Raw genomic sequence first — 26987 nt, 5'->3', positions numbered from 1 at the left:
AGCTCTTGAACCAGGTTAATATGCATAAGTAGATTGTTTCAGCTTGAAGCAACACACACAAATTGGGTAGAAAGAAAAATGAAGAAGGATCGGTTGGAATAAGAAGAAATCGATTCGGATAATAAAATGACCGGAAATGATAAAGAACACAAGACAAGGATTTTATGTATGTTCGGAGATAAAACTCTTACGTCACCCATTATTCTCAAACAACTAGAAGGATATTCACAAGGAATATTCAAACACAATATAACACATGATCGAGTCTTATTTACTGCTCGATATTCATTTTACAACTCTCACACAGAATTGTAATACACTTGATTCACAAATACAACTTAATGCTTGTTATTCTTAGAAAGATACAAATCTCAAGATTAAGATAGCTCTGTAGATTGGTTTGTGAAAGCGTTGTTAAGATTGTATATGAACAGAAAGAATTGTTATCTGTTGATCAGATGTGTTCTTCATCTTTTTTGCTTCCTCATTTTATAGTGAAAATATGACAACGATCATATTTCTCTTTCTGATTGCATCTAACGCGGTTTGTGCAGTTGGTCAAAAGGAGCCACATAGCATTTAATGCAGTTGAAGTTTCCCAAGGCATAAAGCAGCGCCGACTCAAACTAGGTAACTTTTCACTTGACAGCTGTACTCTTGACGGTTGTACTCTTGACGATTACCTGCTCCTTGAAAACTAGTTTTGAATTTTATACCAACCCATGTAACTGTTCATCTAACAATTACCTTCTGCCTGCAGACTAGTATCAGAGGGGAAATGACACATTATGATCCTTTGAAGATCTTCCTCTGTACATTCCCAAAGAATATATGTTTTCACCGAAATATCAACTGCCAATATTTCCATATCTTTGATCTTATCTTGATTTAGATCTATAAGTTGGCTTATGATTATCCAGAAATTGAATCAACCGAACACATATCAGTTTATTGCTAGAGAACCGGTTGATTTATCCTACCGTTGAGGAGATGAAAACCGACTTTGATAATATGTTCACCGATTCTGAAGTTTAAGCCGGACCGGTCTTCTGATAAGATAAATCAGTTAAGTTGATTCTAGTTTGTGCTGTTTTAGAGATATAGGTTTGACCGACCAAATATGTGACCGCTCCTTTGTACCTGCACATAAAGTTGAATTTGATTAAGTTCTTTAGATAGTTAATTACTTATTAATTAACTATCTAATTTATCTAACATTTCAACTTTCTGGTTTCGGGAATTTTATCATCTTTTTTATTTCTAGGGTATATCTAGAGGAATCGATACGCTTTGTTCTTGTGATAGTCATTGGGACAGGTGCCGGAGTGAGCATAAAAAGTGATTTCAACACCTCAACCTACATGGGAGTGCTTTTGTAGATAGATATATTATATATTTTTCTCTTGCGATAGACATCGTGACAGTCACCCAAGTGAGCATAAACAATGACCTCAAATTGCATGGATTTTTGTTTATCTCTTTTTTAAGCCTTGTGTTTAGTTCTCTCTATACTCTTCTACAAAGGGGAATGAAACGTCCTTTCTCATATTGCGACTTTCGACTGGCTTTTGGTGATTTATTCTAGTTCTTTTTCTCAAAAGCCTTGCCTCGAGGATTAATTTTCTTAATAATCTTGAGGCACAAAAACGAGTTTATTAAGGATATACATCGATATGGAGTTTTCCGGAAACTCGGTGTTTTGATCTAGGAGATCAATCGTACCTTGATTGCAAGAGATGCTCCTGACCTTTGTCCCTACTTCTTTCCTAAAATCTTTATCAGCATTTGGTGGAAAGAACTAGGGCTTCCACTGTTATAAGACCCTGTGGGGACATAACTAAAAGTATTATGTTTCTTTATGCACTCTTATTGAGTTGGTTTAGCTTCTTGAGCTTACGGAGACCAGACCTATACAGGTTGCCTACGTATCTTTCATATATCCTTGATATATATTGTTTTTTTTTGTTTTTTTTGTAAGAATCAGGTCTCACGTAGTTCTCCCTTGGTTTATGATGACGTAGTTATACAAAACTAGAGGTCGACTAGTCCACTTTAAACTGAAGACTATATGGGGATTTTCCAGCGTATTAATTAAACACTAGAAGTTGATTAGTCCACTCTAAGTTGGGGACTAACTGTTGGGGAATTTTAACATTGTCTTACAAGACTAGAACTTCAATTAATCCACTCCTGACTAGGGACTAGATCTAGGGAATGACGTAGTATTACAATACTAGAGGTTGATTAGTCCACTCTTAACTAGGTACTAACTCTGGGGAGGTATGACATAACCGTACAACGCTAAAGGTCGATTAGTCCACTCTTGACTATGTACTAACTCTTGGGAATTATGGTATAGCTATATGCCACTAGAGGTTGATTAGTCCATATAATGCTAAGGACTAAACCTGTCTTAATCCTGGTAAGGCTGGATTGGGAGCCGTCGTAATCCTTCTAAGGCTGGATTTGAGCCGTGATAATCCTTCTAAGGTCAGATTAGAGCCGTGATAATCCTACTAAGGATGGATTGGAGTCGTGCTAATCCTCCTAAGGCTGGATTGGAGCCATCGTAATCCTGTTAAGGCTGGATTGGAGCCGCTATAATCCTGCTAAGACTGGATTGGAGCCGTCGTAATCCTACTAAGGCTAGATTGGAGCCGTCATAATCCTACTAAAGCTAGATTGAAGCCGTGATAATGGTGCTTACGTTGAATTGGAGCCGTAATAATCATACTAAGGTTGGATTGGAGCCGTCATAGTCTTGCTAAGGATGAATTGGAGTCGTCATAATCCTGGTAAGGCTAGATTGAAACCGTCATAATCCTACTAAGGCTGGATTGGAGCCGTCATAATTCTACTAAGGCTGGATTGGAGTCGTCATAATCCTACTAAGGCTGGTTTGGAGTCGTCAAAACACCGCATCATCGCGGTCAATAAATCACTTCATAAAACGGTTTCAAAAAGGGGCTGCTTCATCAAAACCGAAATTGAAAGACCACTTAAAATCTTTGGAGGGAAATTTCCCGCCCAAAAACTTCCGCTCAAAAATTCCCGCCCATAGGTGATGGGACGGTTTGCGACGGTTGGGCTTCCAAACCGCGCCTATAAAAAGGGACCTTGGCCATTTCATTTCATTCTTACGCGAAACAACTTTCTCTCTCTAGCTCTCAAACTCTCTCAAAGCGGTTTTTCTCTTGCTCTCTCGATTCAATCATCAACAATGGGTCGTGATACCGCATTGTTCAAACATATCATCCAGGTGGACTTTGAGGAAATAAGACAAAACGGTTCGGCTCCAGCAAAGGAAGTTCTATCCCGGATTTCCGAGGCCGGTCTCGAATAGTTCTTAGGTGGTCCTTTTGTTCTATACAAGGAAGCGGTTGAAGAATTCTTTAATACCGCATCTCTCTCTAGCAATACAATAACCGCAACCGTTGGCGGCAAGCAGTTCGACATAACCGAAGAATCGGTTGCAGAAATCCTACGCCTTCCAACAGATGGACGCAACGCTTCGATGGATTTAGATCGAAAAACATTCGAGGCGGCTTGCCAGATTCTCTCGCCAACCGCGGTTCCTGTAGAGGTCTCCGGAAAGAAATCAACATTGCGACCGGAATATAAACCGCTTTGTGACATCTTCACCAAGTCGGTTCAGGCGAGAGGTGGAAATTTCGACAACCTCACCAAGGCAAAAATCGAGATGCTTGCCGGTCTACTAAACGGCATAAATGTTAACTGGGCAAAGGAGGTTTTCAACAATCTAAAGGACATGGTGAAACCGGATTCCACCCGGTCATGGGGATACGCCATCCCACTCGGGAAGATCATGCTCCACAACAACATCAACACCGGGTGTTATTCTTCCTTCAAGCAAGATCATAAGGTCTCGCCAATTCTTAGAAAAGAAGAAGCCGGCCCCGGTTCTACAGGTGGCCGAAGGAAAAAGTCTGCTACTAAGAAACCTGCTCTGGTAAAGGGCAGATCCGGAAGCAAGAAGGACAAACAACCGATGGAATTCGCGGAACCACTCTCTGAAACGCGAGATAAGGACGATTCGGCCTCCAGCTCCGACCGCACAGCTTCACATTACACCGAAGAAAATGAGTCCGGTAAAGAAAAGGGACCGATAGAACAGGAACAATCGGCCAATATTGAACTTGAAGAAACCGGTGCAGACGACCATGGAGAGGAAGACATTCCCGAAACCAACGACCAGGAGGTGGCCGAGAATATTGTGCGCAGAATCATGGAGGAAATAGATCTGCAAGCTCACAAGGCAGCCGAAGTATACTATGAGTGGTTCGGGTACCGGTGCAACAAATTCTTCAAACATGTGCTACCGGACCTAACCACTGGACAAAGATTCGAAAGGATTTTGGAGATAGAGGAAGACGTCATCAGCCTCACAAACGCTACGGATCCCAACGAAGCCTTGGACCGACACGCAATAGTGGAACCGTGTGCTCGTCTGCAAAAGATAACCGAACATATGCGAAAGCTTACACAAAGGTATATTCCAGGAACACCGAAGTCTCAACTACAACTCTTGGTGTTGGATATCCTTGCGGTCAAGAAAGGAGAATTTATCGACGAAGTGGCGCGGCTTGAAGCGGTGCGCGAATAGCGAAATACAACGCACTCTCCAACTCTTGAGACCGGTGACGGTCAGAATCCAGATGATAAATCTCCTCTAGCGGATCCGGCTATCAACGAAACCGACGAAAGGAAAGAGACTCCTTTCACCGGCCCACGCGCATCTGTTCAAACCGGGGATTCAGAACCGGCCGTCACAGAAGAAAGAGTCAAGTCTGTCATTCAAGAGTTTGTCAACGACGCGGTTAAGCCCTGAAAGAAGAAAGCTAAGAGGATCGCGGTTCAAGCATTCAGGATGACCGAGACAACAAGGAATGATCTTGGGAAGGAAAACGAGCGGATCACAGAGGTCGAAGTCAACTACCGTGACGACACTGTTCTGTACGACGCTCATCTTAGGCGAACCGTAGCCTTTAAAGATACGACCTCAAAGCTGGTGGATGACTTGGAACGGTTTCAAGGGAAAACCGAGCAACGACTTACAAAGGTCGATGAGGACTTGGGGCGGTCAAGCACCGAAGCCGGTTCAACACTCGACAGGGTCATAAGTGTTGAAGAGAAGAATGTAATTCTTGAGGAACGGAACAACAAACTTGAAGCCGACCTCAAGGTGGTCACCGAACAGGTGAATGAATTGATAAAGGCCAAGTTGGCTGCCGATAAAGCGGTTGAGGAGGCAAACGCTCAGGCGGCTAAAGAACTTCAAGATGCGCTGGATGAGGAGACGAGGAAAAAGAAGGAGGCACCGCGACTGTCTGATGCGGAATTATCCGAACGTGTGCGAAATGTATCGGCTAGAAATCCAGCACTTGTAAAGACCATAGCAGCTCAAGAGGCCAAGGATGTAGAGCGGTTAAACACTGAAAAACAAAGGCTCGACGAATATACCAAGGCTCACAAGAAGTCCAAGGCGGCTCCCTCCTTTTCGGTTCCGGCAACACGAAAAAGGAAAGTTTCTTCAAGGAAGGCTCAAGTCGCCAAGATGCTGGGTAGAATTACCGAGATAGTTGTTGAAGAGGATGACTTCGAAGAGGATCTCGAGCCGCGACCTACAAGACAACGAGTTTTCAATGGGGTTCTAGTCAGCACGGTCGCTCAACCGTTCTCTCCTCACCAGGACACAACGGGAGCAAGAGGTTCTTCTTCAAGGCCGGCTCAACCGGCTAAAGGACAACCAACAGATGAGCTGATGGATGACTTTCTGCCATCCAAATTGAACTAGGGGCTTTCTTTTCTACCTTCACTTATGTTTATTTCAATTTTTACATATATAATATTTTCCCCTCTTGTGGTTATTTCTACTTATATATATATAGTTATTTTTTGAAACCGCCCTATATTACATTCCGACTTAATTTTGAATATTTTAAATAAAATAATCAAAAAGGGAGAAATTGGTAAGATAAAAGATATAATTTTTCAAAAATTTTCTCAAAATTTTCCAAAAATTTTTCGAAAAATCCTCCCAAGTCAGTTTCCAAAAATCCGGCCAAGTAAAACTCACAAAACCGGCCTACATATGCAATCTTACATGATTTTGATAATTTTAAATAAAATAATCAAAAAGGGAGAAATTGTTAGATAAAATTAGACCGATTAATAGAAACTTAACACAAATAAACTTCCTATGCAGGAACAGACAAAGAACCGGACCGGTTAAATCACTAAACCGGTTAAGAAACTCAACCGGTCAAACACCTAAATTGACCAGAAACATGACCGCACAAAGAAGGCAAGATCGGTCAAAACCTAAGGCCGGAAACACCAGATAGTCGGTCATTAACCGACCAGAAGCCAAAGGAATAACCGGAAGCCATCCGGTTAAGACAAATAACCGACCAGCATAAGAAGATACTGCGGGTATCTGTTGAGAATGATACCAAAGGAACAGACTGAACATTTCCATATTCATACAAGTCTGAGGAAAGTCTGCAGGCTGCAGAAAATCGTCCTACAAGATCTTTCCACTTCAGGATAAATCAGAAAGGCAATCTTCCAAGTACAGACAACTGTCTAACCGACAGTTACCACATTGAGTAAAAGACAAACCTAGCCGGTTTGACCTACATACTAGAAGAACTGACCGCCAGGTCTGAAAAGTTGACCGCCAGGTCTGAATCACTGAACCTCTGCTCAACCAATCAAATTCAAGGAAATGAAATGTGACCGTTGGCACATTTCACCTATAAAAGGAGGAGCTGAAGAGAAGTAAATGCGGGACACAGTGGACAATTAATTTACAAGTGATAAGAGTGTGTTCTATCTCTAGAAAGCTTAAGTGCTAAGTTGAAGTGTAATTCTACAATTTCGGTTAAAATTGTACGGGTGTTATCGAGCAGGAAATAAGTCTCGATCGGATTGTATTTGTATTCCTTAGTGAATATCCTTCTCGCGGTTTCGAGAGGAAGGGGTGACGTATGAGTTTTATCTCCGAACATCCATAAAAACCTGTCTTGTTATTTACTTTTTGTCGATTCTACATTCTAACCGATCTGTACTAACCCATTTACACTGCTATAACCGATTCAACACTACCTAAACCGAATCACTAAGATCCAAAAACCGACCCAGTAACTTCCAAACCTGTCTTATCCAAAACCGGTTCTGCCTATCTCGTGAGCGTGCTGCTTCAACCTAAATCAAACCTCTTCCGCGCATGAACCTAGTTCAAGGGTTTGTGACAGTTTGTATAGTATTGAAACCCCGGTGTTAATCTCTAACCGAATTAATCACCACCCTTTGAGTGAGACGCGCTAACCGGCCCAACCTCGGTCCCCCAGCCACGACCTAGATCCTAACATGATGCCTTATGTCGATGGGCTTGGTTCTAGAGTGTAAAACCGGATTGTATGTGATTGCTATGGCACTTGTGTTGTCACAGAAAATTGGAGATTCTTCGGCAGTGACACCAAAGTCCTTTAGTTGTTGTTGAATCCATAGAAGTTGTGAACAACAACTTCCGACTGCCAGATATTCAGCTTCTGCGGTTGATGTAGCAACCGACGTTTATTTCTTGTTGTGCCATGAAACAAGCCGATCACCTAAGAATTGGCATGTTCCGCTGGTACTTTTTCTATCAACTTTACATCCTACATAGTCTGCATCAGAATAGTTTGTGAGGTTAAAACTTGAGTCCTTTGAATACCACAATCCGACTTCAGGAGTTCCCTTTAAATATTTCAGGATTCGTTTAGCGGGTGTATAGTGAGATTGTTTGGGATTAGCCTGGAATCATCCACATACTCCGACCGCAAATAGTATGTCTAGTTTACTTGCTGTCAGGTACAGAAGTGAACCGATGATTCCACGATAGGCTGTCAGGTCCACTCCCTGACCGTCATCATCTTTATCCAGCTTGATTGATGAGCTCATTGGAGTGGCGGTAGAGGAACATGTTTCCATCCCAAATTTCTTTAGAAGTTCCTTTGTATATTTGGACTGATTGATGAAGGTTCCTCCTTCCAATTGTCTAACCTGAAGACTTAGGAAGAAGCTTAATTCTCCCATCATACTCATTTCAAATTTAATAGTCATTAGGGTTGAGAATTTATCACATAGCTTAGGATCGGTTGATCCGAAAATGATATCATCTACATATATTTGAACAAGTAAAATGTGTCCCTTTTTCTCAAATTTAAATAGGGTTTTATCTACTAAGCCTATGGTGAAGTCATGAAGTATCAAAAATGCGGTTAATGTATCATACCAAGCTCTAGGAGCTTGTTTTAAACCGTAAAGGGCTTTATTTAGACGATATATATGATTAGTCAGGTCAGCATTTTTAAAACCGGGTGGTTGTTCTCACGTAGGTCACCATTTAAAAATGCACTTTTAACATCCATTTGGAATATTTTAAAATTTTTGAAAGTAGAAAAGGCTAGAAAAATTCTAATGGCTTCAATTCTAGCTACAGGAGCAAATGATTCTTCAAAATCAATACCTTCTTGCTGTTTGTATCCTTGTGCCACTAATCTAGCTTTGTTCCTCGTAACCAAACTGTCTTCATTGAGTTTATTTCTGAATACTCATTTTGTTCCTATGACCAATTGATCTTTCGGTCTAGGAACTAGATACCAGACTTTATTACTCTCAAACTGGTTTAACTCTTCTTGCATTGCTAAGATCCAATCTGGATTCAACAATGCTTCATCCACCTTTTTCGGCTCAATCTAGGATATGAAAGCGGAATTAAAGTATTCCTCCAGTTTTTGTCGCATAGTTTGGATGGGTTTTGAAGGGTCACCTATAATAAGCTCAGGAGGATGATTTGTGTCCCTTTTAAGATTCGGTTCATGAATGTCTACCAAATTACCGTTTGTTTGATCAAGGCTAGACATATCGGTAGGCTGAGCAATAGTGTCAGACAGACCGATTTCCTCTGTTTGAACCGAGGTGTCAGCTTCCTGTTGTGTGGCAGCTTGATCCGGCTAGGTTTCAACAACACCCATTTGGTCATGGACAAACCGTCTGAAAACCGGAATCTCATCTTCACTATCATAATGAATATTATGATTTTCCAATCTGTTGTGTAGATCAAAGGATGATGCAGTGTTACTTTTAATCGATTCATAGAATACAACATGAAGAGATTCTTCCACGGTTAAAGTTCTAGTTTTATATTCTCTATATGCTTTACTAACCGTCGAGTATCCTAGCATTATCCTAATATCAGATTTTGCATCAAAAGCAGATAAATAGTTTTTGCCATTAATGTGAATGTAACATTTACAACCGAAAATTTTAAGATACCGAATGTTAAGAATTCTATCAAAATATACTTCGTACGGCGTTTTATTGTGAAATTTGTTAATCAAATACCGGTTTTGTGTATAACATGCAGTGCTGATAGCTTCAGCCCAAAATTTTTTAGCAACGCCTAAGTCGGCTATCATAGACCTTGCGACTTCCTTGAGAGTTCGGTTTCTTCTCTCAGCCAGGCCGTTCTGTTGAGGGGTTCTAGCACTGGATAACTCGTGTCTAATGTCGGATTCCTCAAGAAATGCATTTAGAGTACTATTTGTAAATTCGGTTCCTCTATCACTCTTAATGCTATTTATACGTGTTGATTTTTCATTTTGTAAACGCTTAAGCAGTCTAATTAAATTGGATGCGGTTTCACTTTTAGATGCCAAAAATAGGACCCATGTATATCTAGAATAATCATCAATAACAACCATAGTGTAATGCATACAACCTAGGTTGGTGACCCTAATTGGTCCAAATAAATCCATGTGAAGAAGGTCTAAACATCGGTTAGACTGAATGTGTCCTTTACTCTTAAATGTTGATTTAGTTTGTTTACCCATTTGACATGCTGAGCACACCTTATCCTTATTAAATATTATATCAGGAATTCGTTAAACTAACTTTTTACCGCGGATATAGTTTAAGGTTTTGAGGTTTAGATGGTTTAACCTTTAATGCCATAGTCAGGTTTGATCAGTTTTAGCTACCATGCAAACAGGATGCTCCACTTCATTTTTCTAGTCTACCTTGTATATATTTCCTAACCTATTTCCGGTTAGTAGTGTGCTACCCTGAGAGTTTTTAACTAAACATGCATGTCTAAGAAATTCTATAGTATATCCAACATCACACATCTGACTAATACTTAGCAGGTTAAAATGTAAATTTTCAACTACAAGTACATTGTTAATTGTTAAATTACCATGGACAATCTTACTCTTTCCCACAGTTCTACCTCTTGAGTTATCACCGAAGTCTATCATTGCACCGGTTTCTATTTTGATGTCGGTCAGAAGATTGCTATTTCCAGTCATATGTCTGGAACAACCGCTGTCGAGGTACCACTTAGAATTTCCTAGACGTTTTTTCATAACCTGCGAAATACACATATTTACAACTATTTGGCACCCACATTTACTTGGGTCCACGGTTGATTAGTCCCTTGGGTATCCAGACTTTAATAAATCAGATAGCTTTCCCGGTTATGGTTCTAATTAGTTTTCCTGTGCTTGGCTTGACATCTTTCTGTTGTCCTAAGAGTGCCTTATTTTGTAGTGGCTTTTGGTTTATTCTATGTGGTCGTGGATCGGTTTGTTTACCTGTTGGCCGGTTGGCTTTCCTTCTCTCAGGATGAAGCCATTCATACAAAGAGAATATTGTCTTTTGTGAGTTTCATCTTGTTGGAACGGTTTCGGTTGGCGGATCTGTTGTCTTTGTACCCAAGACCAAATTTGCATTTGGGATGTCTTTGATATTTAGACAACTGATTCTCCGCTTCACTGGATCTTTTCCATGTTGCTATTCGATACCTGGTTCGTGCATCTTCCTCTTCGTTCAACTCTTGAACTGACTCCTTGAGCTGTTCAGTCTTAGAGGATAGTTCAGGTGCTATCTCGATTTCTAAGATTTCATCAGGTTGAATACTATCGGTTTCATGATTGGGCCGGGTTGGTGCTATAGGGTCGGTTCTAAAGTTGAGTCGGGTTGGTACTAAGGTTAATAGATTCTTATACTCTACTACCATGTCATTTAGTGCATTAACTAAATCATCTTTAGTAAATTCTTCACAAGAAAAATCAAATATCTGTTCTTCGTTTCCCATGAGACAAGAGAGTTCATCATCGCTGTCACTGTGAGCCCATAGACTTCCTCCATCATCGGCTATCAGTGCTTTCTGAATTTCCCTCCCTTCACCGGTTTGTGAGTAGTTGTTTCTTTGGTTCTGATCATCCGGCTTCCGGTCATCCCGTCTTGGTTTTCTGCATTCCCACCTAAAATGTCCCAAACAGTTGCAATTATAAAATCTAATATTAGATTTATCACCGTAGTTATAGTTGTTGTTTGTCGGTTGACTTTTCTTCATGATTCTGCCAAACTTCTGTGCATGAATTGCCATTGCATCCTCAGTGAATTGTTCAGCGGATTTGATCGGTGTAACAGCTACAGGTTCTATAGATGTGACTAGAGCCTTAGTATCGGTTAAGGTTGATGCTTCATCTTCGATCCTGGATCTCATTTCAAACTTGTATGCCTTCAGATCTTCGAATACATCGTGTAGCTTCATCTTGTTTAAGCATTTTGATTCTCTCATCACCATCGTCTTTATGTCCCATGCACTCGGAAGAGATCTTAACGCTTTGATGATTGTTTCCTTGTTATCATACTTCTTTCCAAGAGTTGATAGCTCATTTTTCACATTTGTAAACCGGTCACTATACTTCCTCATGGTTTCTCCTGGCTTCATCTTGAGGTTTTCAAACTTCTGGGTAGCCACCATTATCTTGTTTTCCTTGATTCTTTCATTTCTCTCATGAAGTTGAATCACTGTTTCCCATACTTCCCTTGAGGTTTTGCAATCTGTGACCTTATAGAAGGTATTTATGTCCAAACCTTTGAAGATATGGTTTTTGGCGTGATTATCCAGATTTTTTCTCCTCTTATACTCAGCTGTTCAATCCTTTCTATCTTTATCAATCTTTATCGGTCCTTCAGATAGGATGAACGACATCTCAACATCCATAGTGATTAGGTGGAAGTGCATGCATATCTTCAAGTTGGCGAAATCATCACCTTCTAGCATTGGAGGCTTCTCGAAAGTCATGCTTGCTTGCTTCAGGTTGCTTGAGTATTGAAACTAACTGCTCTGATACCAATTGTTAGGATCTAGATCGACGATGGCGGACCGGGGTCTGGCCGGTTTACTCTTTATGACAACACTCGACGGTTGGCGCTAATCCGGTTAGAGATTAACACCGGGTTTCAATACTACACAAACTGTCACAAACCCTTGAACCGAGTTCAAGTGCAGAAGTGATTTGTTTCAGGTTAAAGCAACACACACAGGATGAATAGAGATATAGTTTGGAGAATATCAGTTTGGAGATAAAGAGGTCGGTTTGAGGTTTAGTGAATCGGTTAGAGTGATTTAAGTCGGTTAAGACAGTACGAGTTAGTTAGAAAGTAAAACCGGCAGAAAGTAAAGAACAAAACACAGATTTTTATGGATGTTTAGAGATAAAACTCCTACGTCACCCCTTCTTCTCAAACCGTGAGAAGGATATTCACTAAGGAATACTCAACCACACTACACAATCGAGACTTATTTACTACTCGATTAAAACTCTTACAATTCTCACAGAAATTGTAATCACACTTCAAATGCACACTTAAGCTTTTTAATCTTGTAGAGAGGTAAACACAACTTGTAACTTGGGTTGTTGGCGCTCTTGAATGTTGAATCTCTTGATTGTTAGAACTCTTGTAACTATTGTGTCTTTTGATGGTTAGAACTGCATTTACTCCTCTTCAGCTCCTTCTTTTATAGGTGAAATGTGCCAACGGTCACATTTCTTCAACGGATACCTTCAGGGTAATCCTTGAATCTGATTGGTAATTAATTGCGGTTGAAGCTTCCAAGACATGGAGCAGACCGACTTCATTTGTCTTTTACTTAATATGGCAACTACCGGTTGGCCAGTTGCTTGCATCTGGAGATCTGCACCTTTGACTTGTACCAAAATGGTAACTGTTTCTTCAGGCAATCTTCTGCAGCCTTCAGAGTATTATCAGACTTGTATGGATATGGCAATGTCACAGTCTGATCCTTTAATATCATCTTCCGCAGATACTCAAGGTGTTCGTTTGCACCAATTTGTAGATTGTAATTAGTTTGATAATCTTGACTTCTTTCTTTAAGTAGTCTCTTCGTCGGTTTTAGGATGAATACTGCATTTCAGTTTAGGATGTCTACCGGTTGTTCATAGCTTTAGGTTACCCGAATTACTTCAGGTATATTTGCAGTTTGTTCAGTTCAACCGGATAACTTCCGGTTTTGGATACATCCTTTGCTTCTTCTTCTAACCTGTTTGATTACTTGACCGGTTAGATTCTTGACCGGTCAGATTTTTGACCGTTCCTGCACAGGGAATTTGTTTTTGTTAAGTTCTTATTTTAACCGGTCTAATTTATCTAACAATTTCTCCGTTTTCGATTATTTAATTTAAAATATTCAAAATAATATAAGAAGTAAGAAGTAGGCCGGTTGTTTTAAAAATTTGTTGCCTTACCCCGTTTTTACCCTTGAAATAGCCTGGAATCCGTTGACGCTAACAACAAAATAGGTTGAACAAACGCATTGCATAATCTAATCAATAAAAATCATAGGAAAAGTATAAACAATAAGAAAACCCCAAATAGCTTCCCATCTAATAGAGTCGAAAGATTTCTTGATGTCTATTTTGAAAGCCACTCTCGGGGATATTTTCTTTTTCTTGTAGCATTTGAGAAGGCTCTACATGAGAAGAATATTATGGGAAATTATACTACCGGGATTAATGCAAACTGATTAAGATTTATAATTTTTCCTATGATATTTTTAAAACGTTTAAAAATGATTTTTGAAATTATTTTATAAACCATATTGCAACAGTGAATTGGTCTAAAATCCTATACTTTCTCGGGCACCGTAGTTTTGTGCATCAAGTTCAGGACAACCATATTCCATTGCTTCAGCATCTTTCTATTCTTGAAAAACTCTAAAATCCCGTCAGTAACATCATTACCCAGAACTGACCAATTGTCCTTGAATTATTGTGCATTGAACCCATCTGGACCCGTGCTCTTGTTCCCATCGATACTGAACAAAGCCTCTTTAACCTCAAATCTTCTAACAACCCTTATTAACTCGCGACTATCTTCAATACATATTTTTTTATTAATAATATGATACATGGTATTTAGGTGACTTTGATGTTTCTTTATAGTACCCATTAGATTTTTATAGAACTTAATAACTAGATCATGCACACCTTTCTAACCCTGAACATACTCTTTGTCGTCGTTCTTCAGCCTATACACAATATTTCTCATGTTTCTGTCCTTGCTTTTTCTATAGAAGAAAACCGTATTTTTATCCCCATCGAGAGACAGTTATGTCCTGATTTCCGTCTAACAAAGTTCTCTTCAAAGAGACTCAGCTTCCTGAAGTTTTCGAGTGAATCTCTCTCTTCCTCATTGAGTTATTTATCACTGTCCTCCTTTTATAATCTCTTCTAAAACTCATCCAATTTCTCACTTGTAACTAGAACCCTGTTGGAGATATTGCTGAACTTTTTCTTGTTGAAGCTTTGAAGATGATATTTCATGAGCCTTAGTTTCTTAGAAACTCTATACATATTAGAACCCCTAATTCGTTCAGACCATACACTTTCAATAATATCCTTGAATTTGTCACTTTCCATCCAAAAATTGAAAATTTTGAAGGGCCTCTTTAACCTTTCCTCCTTCTCCCAAAACAATTTAATCGGGCAATGATTAGAGATTCTTATATTAAGAACATGAATTTGGCTCCTGGGAAATTGGTTGATCCATTTCTTGTTGACCATGCATCTGTCAATTCTACTTTTCCTAATATGATCATCACCTCGCATAGAAGACCAGGTGAAGAAGTTCCCATAATTAGTAGGCTCACTACAACCCATATCTCTGATGTAGTCATTGAAATCGATCAGAGTGATTTTAGATTATGGGCTACAATCAGTTCATTTCTAGTTATGTTATAGTCACCAAGGACGGTTCAAGGTTTATCATCACCATCTAGTTCCTAAAGTAGTTCTAGAGTAGTCTTCTATTAGTGCTTGAGTTGCTAGCATACACAATAGTAAGATGGAACTCAATTCTTGTGATTCTGTCTTTGACCTTGACCAAAATGGTTTGATCATTGGAGAAGAGAGGCTTGACGCCAACGACTTTATTATCCTAGGTAACCTAGATTCTGCCCGTTTTGTCATTTGAATTGTGTATAATTTCCCAGCTACTGTCGATACACAACATGTTAACCTTGTCAACGTTCTGACTTTTGACTTTTTTTCCAAGAATACCCATTATATTAATCTTCTCGTTCTCAACGATCCTCCTGATTTCTTTGCATTTTAAAGGGTCATTGAGACCACTTATGTTTCATGTTACTATGTTTATGAATGGATATAGGTGTCCGGTTCTTGATTTTCAAGGTTGTCTTGAACCTCATCATCGGAGAAGTCATAAGCATCATTGTCCTCGCTATCTTCAATGGCTAAAGATTGATTGTATTGGATAATGTTGCCATTCGGTGGGGAGTGTATTATATAGATCTAATCTTCTTCCGTAATATAGTTAGTAGCCTCTAGATCCTTGTGTGTAGCGTTAGGACATTGAAAAAAAAGAATTAAAAGGTTCTTGTGCAAGTGCACAAGGTGGTGTTTATTTAGTGAATTTCTAGGGAAATCCTAAGGAGTTAGTCTCAACTATAATTACCTACACGTTTGGGAATAATTTTCCTTTTAACATGCCAAAATATTTAAGGGGAGAAATCTCCATTTGACATGTTACAAAATGTCAATTTCGACTAATTAGATTAAAGAATCCCTTAATTTTAATGTCATTAATTTGTCATTTGAATTAATTGATTTTTTTAATTTAAAAGACTAAGTCTTTTAATTTCCTTTCTCCCTACTCACTACATGAGGGTCCTAGAAGTTTCAACCACCTTCTTTTGAGTTGGATATTGGGTCTTAAGTCATGGGTTGAGTCTCCGGTTGGATCTAGGCATTAACTTTGGCTTGAGTTTTCTTTCTTGATAAAAGGGGGAGGCTACAACCGAAATTTCAATAAAAAACTTGTGACACAACTTAACAAAAGTTGGTGTTTGATTAGGGTTTTTAAGGGATGATACAAATGTACAGCCTAGGGACATTAGAATGTGAAAATCCAAGTTCCTTTTGTTTAGCCAAGGGAGTAATAGAAATAATCAATGTCCTTGTGTGTAGCTTTGGGATGTGGGTGAAAAATAATTGAAAGGTCCTTATGCAAGTGCACAATGTGGTGTTTATATAGTGAATTGCTAGGAAATTCTAAGGCCTTAGTCTTATTTACAACTACCTACACGCTGGGGAATAATTCTCCTTTTAACATTCCAAAATGTTTAAAGGGAGAAATCTCCATTGACATGTCACAAGATGTCAATTTTGACCAATGAGATTAAAGAATCCCTTAATTTTAATATCATGACTCTTTGTCATTTGAATTAATTTTTTTTCAATTTAAAAGACTAAGTCTTTTAAGTTCATTTCTCCTTGCTCACTTCTAGAGGGTCCTAAAAGCTTCAACCACCTTTTTTTGAGTTGGATCTTGGGTCTTGAGTCATGGGTCGAGTCTCCGGTTGAATCCCTAAGTTGGATCTAGGCATTGACTTTGACTTGACCTTGATCCATCTTGTCGGATCTAGAATCTTTTTGATGTATCTTGAATCTTCTTTAATCGTAGATTTTATCCCACGGTTTTTCAAGAATTCCTAAAAAAAAGCATTATTAATTATAAAAAAAAAATTATTAATTAAGCTAACTAGTTTTCTAATTAATAAAAAAAAGGAAAAGACTAAATTAAAAAACAATATCTTTTATCCAAAAAAAAGATTTTATTTATTAATCATCTAAATCTAATTAAAAATATCTAATTATTCCTATTTTTATGCAAATTATCAAATTAGAGATATTCAAAAGGCAAAATACTAATTAATATAATATAACTACAAAACTAATTTAACAATTAAAAATATTAACATAACTAACGAAATTATATATAAATACATATTGCAAAATTCGTTAATTATATTAAATATTATATATATATATTTATTTTTATTTTAAAATGATATCTAAAGTGTTATACCTTAAGTAAATTATAAAATTCAAAATTGAATATTTTTAAAACATTATTATTTCAAAAATTGTTGTTTATAAACTATACAAATTGGGGGAGGAAATTGAGTGTCTAGACATTAGCTCGCCGAAATTTGACAAATATTTGTCGGAAACAAACTCAATAGTTTGCCAAAACAAGCTCCATAGCTCGCAAAAATAGTACGCTTGTGAGAACTAACGAGGTTCAGTTTTGTTATTTGAAATGTTATGTTTTGTTTGAAGAACTAACCAGGACGTTGCGATATCCAACAATAACATCAATGATAATGATGGGAGGTAACATATTTCATTAATACAATGTTTATAATATTTTAAGTTCAAAATAATGGTTGCTGCAAACTGTTATCGTGTACACGATAACTGATTTACAACAACTCTAATGAATGCTCGTTTCACACAAGATGTACTTTACACTTTTCGATGAAACTCTCACAAAAAAATAATTATACGGGGATCGAATCTGGGTTTGAAGATCAAGATGAAGAATGAAAAGATGACAGATATGTAACAACACAGCAATTTGTTTATGGATGTTCAGAGAAACTCTCTTACGTCACCCCTTTTTCCAAACACCGGAAGGATTCACTATGGTTCGAATCAAATACAGTTTGCACACACATAGCTCACTATTGAACAGAACACACTCTGTTCAATTTAAAAAATGAAGAATATCACACAGCTAATTAACGTTTTTTTAAAATTGCACGTTTTCACGCGATTACGTTGTGTTTTTTCGTAAATTCATCAAAAATCAATTCAAACGTTTAAATTAACGTGTGATTTTTTTAAATCGTATGTTTTCACGCTTTTATTTTGTGTTTTTCTCGTACAAAAAAAAAAATCTTTAGAATGCTAGTTGTAAAATACAAAAATACAATAAAAAGTACGAAATTAGCGTTTTTTCTTAAATCGTTCGTTTTCACGCTTTTATTTTGTGTTTTTTTTCATAAAAACATAAAAAACCAATTAGAAAGTTCGAAATTAACGTGTTTTTTTAAAATCGTACGTTTTCACGCAATTATTTTGTGTTTTTTGTATAATCATCAAAAATCAATTAAAACGTTCGAAATTAACGTGTTTTTTAAATCGTACATTTTCACGCGTTTATTTTGTGTTTTTCTCGTACAAAACGACAAAAAAATCTTCAAATCGATCCGTTTTCATGATATTTTGTATTTTGTCGTATATGAACACAAAAATACAATAGAAAGTACGAAATTATCGTTTTTTCTTAAATCGTTCGTTTTCACGCTTTTATTTTGTGTTTTTTTCGTAAAAACATCAAAAATCAATTTGAAAGTTCGAAATTAACGTGTTTTTTTTAAATTGTACGTTTTCACGCGATTACGTTGTGTTTTTCGTAATATCATCAAAAATCAATTAAAATGTTTGAAATTAACGTGTGTTTTTTATAAATCGTATGTTTTCACGCGTTTCTTTTGTGTTAATCTCGTACAAAACGAAAAAAAATCTTCAAATCGATCCGTTTTCATGATATTTTGTATTTTGTCGTATATGAAAACACAAAAATACAATAGAAAGTACGAAAATAATGTTTTTTCTTAAATCGTTCAGTTTTATGTTTTTATTTTGTTTTTTGTCATAAAAACATCAAAAATCAATTAGAAAGTTCGAAATTAACGTGTTTTTTTTTAAATTGTACGTTTTCACGCGATTACGTTGTGTTTTTTCGTAATATCATCTAAAATCAATTAAAATGTTTGAAATTAATGTGTGTTTTTTATAAATCGTATGTTTTCACGCGTTTATTTTGTGTTTTTCTCGTACAAAACGAAAAATATCTTCAAATCAATCCGTTTTCATGATATTTTGTATTTCGAACTTTGAAATTGATTTTTGATGTTTTTACGAAAAAACACAAAATAAAAGCGTGAAAACGAACGATTTAAGAAAAAACGATAATTTCGTACTTTCTATTGTATTTTTGTGTTCATATACGACAAAATACAAAATATCATGAAAACGGATCGATTTGAAGATTTTTTTGTCGTTTTGTACGAGAAAAACACAAAATAAACGCGTGAAAATGTACGATTTAAAAAACACGTTAATTTCGAACGTTTTAATTGATTTTTGATGATTATACAAAAAACACAAAATTATTGCTTCAAAACGTACAATTTTAAATAATCGCGTTAATTTCGAACTTTCTAATTGATTTTTTATGTTTTTATGAAAAATACACAAAATAAAAGCGTGAAAACGAACGATTTAAGAAAAAACGCTAATTTCGTACTTTTTAATTGAGTATTTCTCTCAATTGATTGAATTGCTAGTTGTTTGTCCATTGTCCTTAAGATTTGATATATACAGTGCAGAGACTAACGGTCGAATCTTTAGAATGATACATGACACTCTTCCATTGGAAAGCCTCCATAGTACACAGCAGGTTCTGAGCACAGGGATCGTGGCCGTACAATAACTGGTAGTGCGCCGAATATTCCATCAGGGATGTACCTGCAAAACAAGTAATATGAGGGAAATTCTCTTACGTGGTATTCGTTGGTTGGTTGCATATAGCTATCGTACTAATCTTCACTAGAAAGTGGAGCAGGAGTAGAGTACAGCTATAGCACGTGAGTAGGCGAATGCTAGCTTCAAGCATACTGCTTAAGCTTAGCATTAGACGTATTTCAGTTAGACGACCTCGTCTAATAAAATCAAACATCCCCGTCTAAGAGCAGAATTCATTAGACGCCTAGTCTAATGAGATTAGACTTACGTCTAATTACAATCACTTCAGACTAATCTGAAGGAGTTAGACTTCACGTGTAATCATTCACAAACCATTAAACTGCACGTCTAACTCCACTGAGTTAAACTGCACGTCTAATTCCGGTTCTACTTCAGACTTGTCTGAAGGAGTTAGACTACACGTCTAACCTTCTCTTTCTATTAGACTGCACGTCTAACTCCACGAGTTAGACTGCACGTCTAATTACGGTTCAACTTTAGACTTGTCTGAAGGAGTTATATGACCTCGTCTAACATTCACAATCCAATAGACTGCACGTTTAACTCTGTATACATTAGATTGCACGCCTAATTCCGAATACATTAGACAGCACGTCAAATTCCGTATACATTAGACCGCACGTCTAACTCCATTGATTTAGACTGCACGTCTAATTCTGGTTCTATTAGACTGCATGTCTAACTCCACTAAGTTAGACTGCACCTATAATTACGGATTCCATTAGACTGCACGTCTAATTATGGAATCTATTAGATTGTACGTCTAACTCCACGAGTTAGACTGCACGTCTAATTCTGTGCATCTAATGCCAAATCGGTCTAATGAACCTCATTAGAGCCAAGTCTCATGAAATATGATTTCGATACACCTGCATCAAAGCGCATAAATCATTTCATCATCAAAATCCCAATAGTCAAACTATTTCAACACTTAGTCAAAATAATTTGACCCAACATTTTCCCCCTTTTTGATGATGAAATTTAAAACTTGCATATATATACCAAAATACGCATTCATCATATAAATAAGCAAAAGCTTGTTCACTTACAACACATTTCAAAAACTTCCAACACCAATATTCAAAACATCATCAAAGAAACATTGTTTGAGAAACTTAAATAGAGTAGTAAAATAAATTATTGTTCTTCCCTTTTTGCTCGAGGATCGGTTGGACTCATGTCTTGACCGGTTAACATATTTAGAAAAGGAGGAAGACTGCGACCACCACGACCGCTTACACTTGGTCTACCACCACGATCACCGCCACTAGCACGACCTCTTTGATCAAAGCCAGATTGCCTACCACGACCACCACCGCTACTTTGGCCTCCACGATCACCACCGCTTCGACCTCCGCCTCTTTTTGTTGGCCTAGGATTTTCATCGTTGCTTGGCGCTCGTCTAGATCTAGTGCTGGTTCACACACCGTTACTTCTTCTGCTTGACTCACATTGGGTGATACGGGGTTGATCTCTTTCAGCATCGGCTTTCGCATTCTCTTTTGCTTGAACTTTCTTGCAATAGAGTCAGCAAATTCCAGTCGTTCACCATCTGTTCTTCTTAAACATCCTTGGATTTCCACCATCTGGTTCTTCAACAAGCTGAGTTCCTCCATAGTTTCTCTATGACGATCATCATTGATGTGCCATTCAAGGTCCATCATTTCATATTCACGACTGTAGAACTTCTTTTCAAATTTGGAGAAGTTTGAATTTGAGATGTGAGTCTCATACGTGTTCTTCTTCAAAGTATTGTCCAATTCAGTAAGAACTTTGACAACCTCGGCAAATTCCTTTATCTCTTCTTTCTTGGTGTTCAAAGCCTTTATCATGTTTGATCCCATAGAGACCACGTTCTTCTGAAGAGATGAGAGCATAAAAGTCATAGACTTTAGAAGCTTAATATCTTCAACAGAGGATTCTTCATTAGATGAGTTCTATTGAAATTCTGCTGCCATACTCTGAATAGGTTCAAAATGGGTATGAATCTGCATGGATTGCTCCGGTTGAACTTTCTCAGCCACCTTACTAGCTTCATTTTGCTCTTCTTCTAACAATTCCCTTTCAACTCTCTGAAATCTTTCATACAAATCACCAGAGTAGTGAAGAGGAATGTTGACATTTTCATGAACACTTCTAGTAATGATATTGGGGAATGGAAGAGGTGTGACATAACTTGCATATTGGTTCTATTCCTCCTCGGATGAGGAACTCTCTTCTTCAGCATCTTTGTCTTTGGAGGGTTCCCCCACAAATCTGATAATTTCTGGCTGAGTTACTTCAGCCTCCTTCTCTTGGGCTTCCTCTGTTCTCACAACAGGGGATATCACAACATTTTCATCGTTAGGAGCTTGGGCAGACTCCTCAACAACAACTTCTTCAACAACTTCTTCTTCATGCGATAGAAGAGCTTGTTCAGGCTCTTGAACAAACACTTATTCTTCTTCTAAATGAGGATTTTCTTCAGCAAAAAAATTCCCAAATTCAATCAAGTGAGCGGCATCTAGCACATCTGTATCATCATTAACATTAAAGATATCCATCGTTTCATCATCATCAAAAGGATTTACTCTAGAGCAATTAGCGCCATGAACGTATCGTGTAACAACCGAGACGTAATTATCCATGATGTCGTCTAGTCTTTTCAACACTTTCGTTTCCACTTCAGAGCCTTTCTCAACAGGATTAAAATTAGCCTTTCTGGCTTCAAGAATTGGGAATAATGCTCTTCCACTTAAACATGCTTCAACAAGATCCTTTCTCTTCAGAGCTTCAGGCACATCTGAAGTTTTAGCCCACTTGAGAACCTTCTTCTCATTGGGTATACGCTTCTTCCATTCTCGGATTATTTCAGAATTTGATAGGGCTTCATTGTTCTTGGCAGACAATATTTCTAGGGTCCATGATTCAAAAATGTCCATCTTTTCAGCCGCAATGGCTTTGACTTGATCTAACACGAGGTCAACAATGCTTGTTGCCTCTGATACCTCTTCATTAACCGGACTTTCAATATTCTTACCTTTTCCAACAACCTCGACGGGGCTTGGAGCAGGTCTAGGTTCACTAAAAACAATTCCACCCGACAGCCTTGTAGAACGCATCAACTCGTATGCCGATTGGGGTTTCTTGCAAAGTTCAGTAGGGAGCTCTACACGAGTGACCTTCCCGGCTACTAAGTAATCCTTTTCAGCATATTTACCAGCAACAAGGGTAAGAACTGCACCTTGTTCTGGTTGAGCAATTTCTGTAGCACCTATTGCTACTTGATCATGTTGAATAACATGAGACTCAGTCCTGTTAGCATTTTCATTATTTGGACCAGGTGACTCAACAGCGGGCCCTTCAACTTATTCTTTTACTGGAGTAAAAACAAGATTCATCTTGTTCCATCACAGGAACATTAAACTTAGGCACATCGACTAATGGTCTAGAAGAGGTTACATTTATTGATTTAGACGCGCGAGGCGCCTTCGACTTATTTTCTTTCGAGAGACTGGATCTCGAGGGCTTTCACAAGATGGTCGCCGGAGAAGACAGAGAGGACATGGGAGTAGCAGCAAGTACACTTGGACCTTGCCTAATTCTTGAATCGACTGATTCCGAATCCTTCTATGTGGAGTTTTTCAGACTGGAGGAACTAGCCTCCGATTCATTCACACTCTTTGATCTTTTTTTCCCCGTTGACATAATAGAAACAGACGGCTGTCTGGATCGAGTAGTAGGTTTACCACCTATCTGATAACTAGACGCACCTGAGGCAGATTCCATATTGTTCTTCATCCACATCAGGGTGCTAGCAACTGTAAGGGCAGAGAATATCCTAGGAGAGTTGATCTGCTCAAGTTCACCCATAGGAACCCCCAAATGCTCCATCAATTGACTCAGTTGAGCCGCAAACGTTATGCTTTCCTTGTTTGCCTGGCAGATAGAAATGCTAAGGTTCTGAAAAAGAGTAGAAGCCCAGTTTACTTGGATTCCTTTTGAGATGGCGCACATATAGTCAAAACGGTCTTGACTATAGAGATGAAAGGAACCAGCCTTCCCTTGGAGTGCTTTTGCTATCACATCCTTCAGCAAGATAAAGTGAGTTTTGAGGACCTTCTTATTTCCATTTACATGGATCATAGAACCATCGGCAGAAAAAGCCTTCTTCATCTCTTTGCAGTATACCTAATGAAAGAATCATGTCGAACATGTGCCTCTCCGTCAGAAGTTCAAAGAACTCCGCATATACAGTTTCATCGAAAGATAATTCCACGCCGTTGACGGTTTCTATGATAGAGTCACCCACCATTGTTGCAGATTTGAAGAACTTGCGAACTTCTTTTTCATAGAAGATGAATGGACCTCCAAGATACTTTCTTAACCCAGAATACTCTAGGGTTCTAAACATATCCACTACTTCCGGCTGATCGAAAGTATAGACCGATGGAAATTCCACCTGCAATGTACAATGACCTAGAGTGATTCTCTTGTTCACCACTTTTAGAAGAATATGAACAGACACAAGATTTCAGAGAGATTTAGAGAGAGGAATACAAAGAAAACTAGGGTTCTTAAGGATTTCGAGAGATGAAAAGCTTTCAAACTCATGCAAGGATGTCGTTATATAGACAGAGAAAAGATATACAGAATAACCGTCACTTTTCTTAAGGTTATGGCCCATCAATAAATGTTAGATGTCCTTTCCAAAGAGTCATCATTAAAAAATGAGGGTATATCAGTCATTTTCTCTAAACTTGAAAGACACGTGTCTTCATGTTGTTAAGAGATGACTGTTTAATATTTGAGCGGGAAAACGGATAGCTCCTCACGTGGGACAATTGTCCTTGATTAGTCTAATCGACACGTAGTTAGACGTTTTTCTTGCTAGACAAATCCATATAACTCAACGTCTATTAGACGGATGGGTCCATTAGACGCATACGTCTAATTCCGTGTTTTAAAGAATACGTCTAATGTCTATTAGACGGGTACGTCTAATTACGCATGAACACCACGTGTCAGACGTGTGATTGATTAGACGTGAGCATCCTCTTGCTAATGGCATAAAAACATCTAACGTCTATTAGACGTGTACGTCTAATCGCGTAGGTTTTAAACCTCAACATATAGACTTAAATGTATAGATTTTGAGCAAAAATACGTCTAAGAACAAACCGTTTCTTTTAGACACACTTGTCTAATAGACCGATTAAGGATATTCGTCTAGAGAGTATATTTACTTCCAAAGTAATTTTCCATCTCATTTTGTACAGGGACATAAAAGCATAAGAAACAATTTCTGTGGTCCAAAGAACAAAAATATTTTTAACAAATAAAAACATTTAATCTACTAGAATGGCAAAGGCCATTGTTGATCTTCTAGGTTGTGTACTTAAAAGAGTATTCTTCTTGCTTCCTTCCTGCAATCCTCCTGCATCACCTACAAAAGAAACTATTTACACATTTTGGTACCCATATTCAATTGGGTCTTCGATCAATTAGTCCCTTAGGAATCCATATTTGAGTTATTCTGATGGATTTCCCATTTTGTGTTGTGATTAATGCATAAGATTTAGACTTAGCACATGACTTCCTGCTAACCACTGATCTTTTATCTTTTGAATAAGACTTTCTTTAAAACTCCTTGACTTAGAGTCAGGTTTTAAATTGCCAGACTTGTTAGCTGCTTCTAGCTTATTCTTAAGACAGCTAACAGTCGGTGGAACATAGATTATTTCATTTTGAGAGCTACTTCTTCATGAATAGGATCAGATTCAATGTCAGTCATACTCCCTTTGACAAAACTTATTGGCTTAAGCTATTCAGTTGGTGAATTTGACTTTTTGCAGGACAGGTTAGGGTCATTGCTATCAAATCCTAATCCGGATTTAGATCCATCAGGTTTTAACTTGCTGATCTGATATTTGACAGCTTCTCCGGACCTTGTCCATGCACAGACAAAATAATTTAACCTTTTGTTTTCAGATGAAAGGGTTTGAATCTGTTCTTTTAGAATCTCATTCTCAAATGAGATCACTTCAACCTTCTTTTCAAAAACGTTTGACTCTTCAGTTTGAAATAGAATTGGTTTGTTTACATCTGGTAAAGATTTAGTTTCATTTACGGATTATGCTAGCTTTCTGTACTCGATGACCATGTCATCTAGTGCAGCTACCATTTGTTCCCTTGAAAACCTTTCTGAAAAGAAGTCAAATGCCTTAGTCTCCCGAGTCCTTTCTTCATCTTCTCTCGCCATGAAGCAGGCCACCTTTTCTTCATCACTTTCACTGGATGAGAAGTAGGAATCACGGTTGTTTCGTTTGTTCTTCCCGTCACCTTCCATAAGAGCCTTCAGTTCTTTTCCATCATCCTTGATATCTTCACGTTTCGGTTTCCGGCATTCCGATGCATAATGACCTTTAATACCATAGTTAAAACACGTAACATTAGCTTTAGATTTTTTATTGTCATTAGAATTTGAAGAGTTTGAGTTAGAGTTGCTCTTCTTCATGAAGTCGCCAAACTTCTTCACAAAGAGAGACATGGCGTCGCTGCTCAGCTGCTGAGCTGCCATCTTCACATCCGGAGCGGTTGGTGGCTCTTCAGTAGTCACCAGCGCCTTGGCAATGATAACAGATGTGGGTTGATCTTCTTCCATCCTATAGCTCAGCTCGAACTCATAGTCCTTGAGATTAGCGAAGAGATCAAAGAGAGAGATCTTATTAAGATCTTTGGATTCTCTCATTGCCATCGTCTTTATGCCCCATTCCCTTGGAAGAGAATGCATGACCTTGATAGCAAGCTCCTTGTTACTATAGGTCTTGCCTAGGATAGATAGGGAGGAGACAATCTTACTGAATCTGGTGTCGAAGTCGTTTAATGTTTCACCAGGACGCATCTTGAAGCTATCAAACTACTGAGTAGCAACCATAATCTTGTTTTCCTTGGTTTGCTCGTTGCCCTCACATAGTTGGGTGAGTCTGTCCGAGACCTCTTGGCAGTATCGCATTCGATAATGTAGTTGAACATGCTGTCATCGAGAGATCTGTACAGAACATCAAGAGCCATGTTGTTGAGGTTGTTCTTCCTCTTTTCTTCAGCGGTCCATTCAACTTTCTCCTTATAGATCTTGATAGGACATTCTATGACGATACTCCACATGTCGTCATGAAGAAAAGAAAGATGAGCACGAACTCTTTTCTTCTATAC

The sequence above is a fragment of the Impatiens glandulifera genome, chromosome 6, assembly GCF_907164915.1.
Source record: "Impatiens glandulifera chromosome 6, dImpGla2.1, whole genome shotgun sequence".
In the NCBI taxonomy this organism is placed as follows: domain Eukaryota; kingdom Viridiplantae; phylum Streptophyta; class Magnoliopsida; order Ericales; family Balsaminaceae; genus Impatiens; species Impatiens glandulifera.
This window is presented reverse-complemented; position numbering follows the sequence as displayed.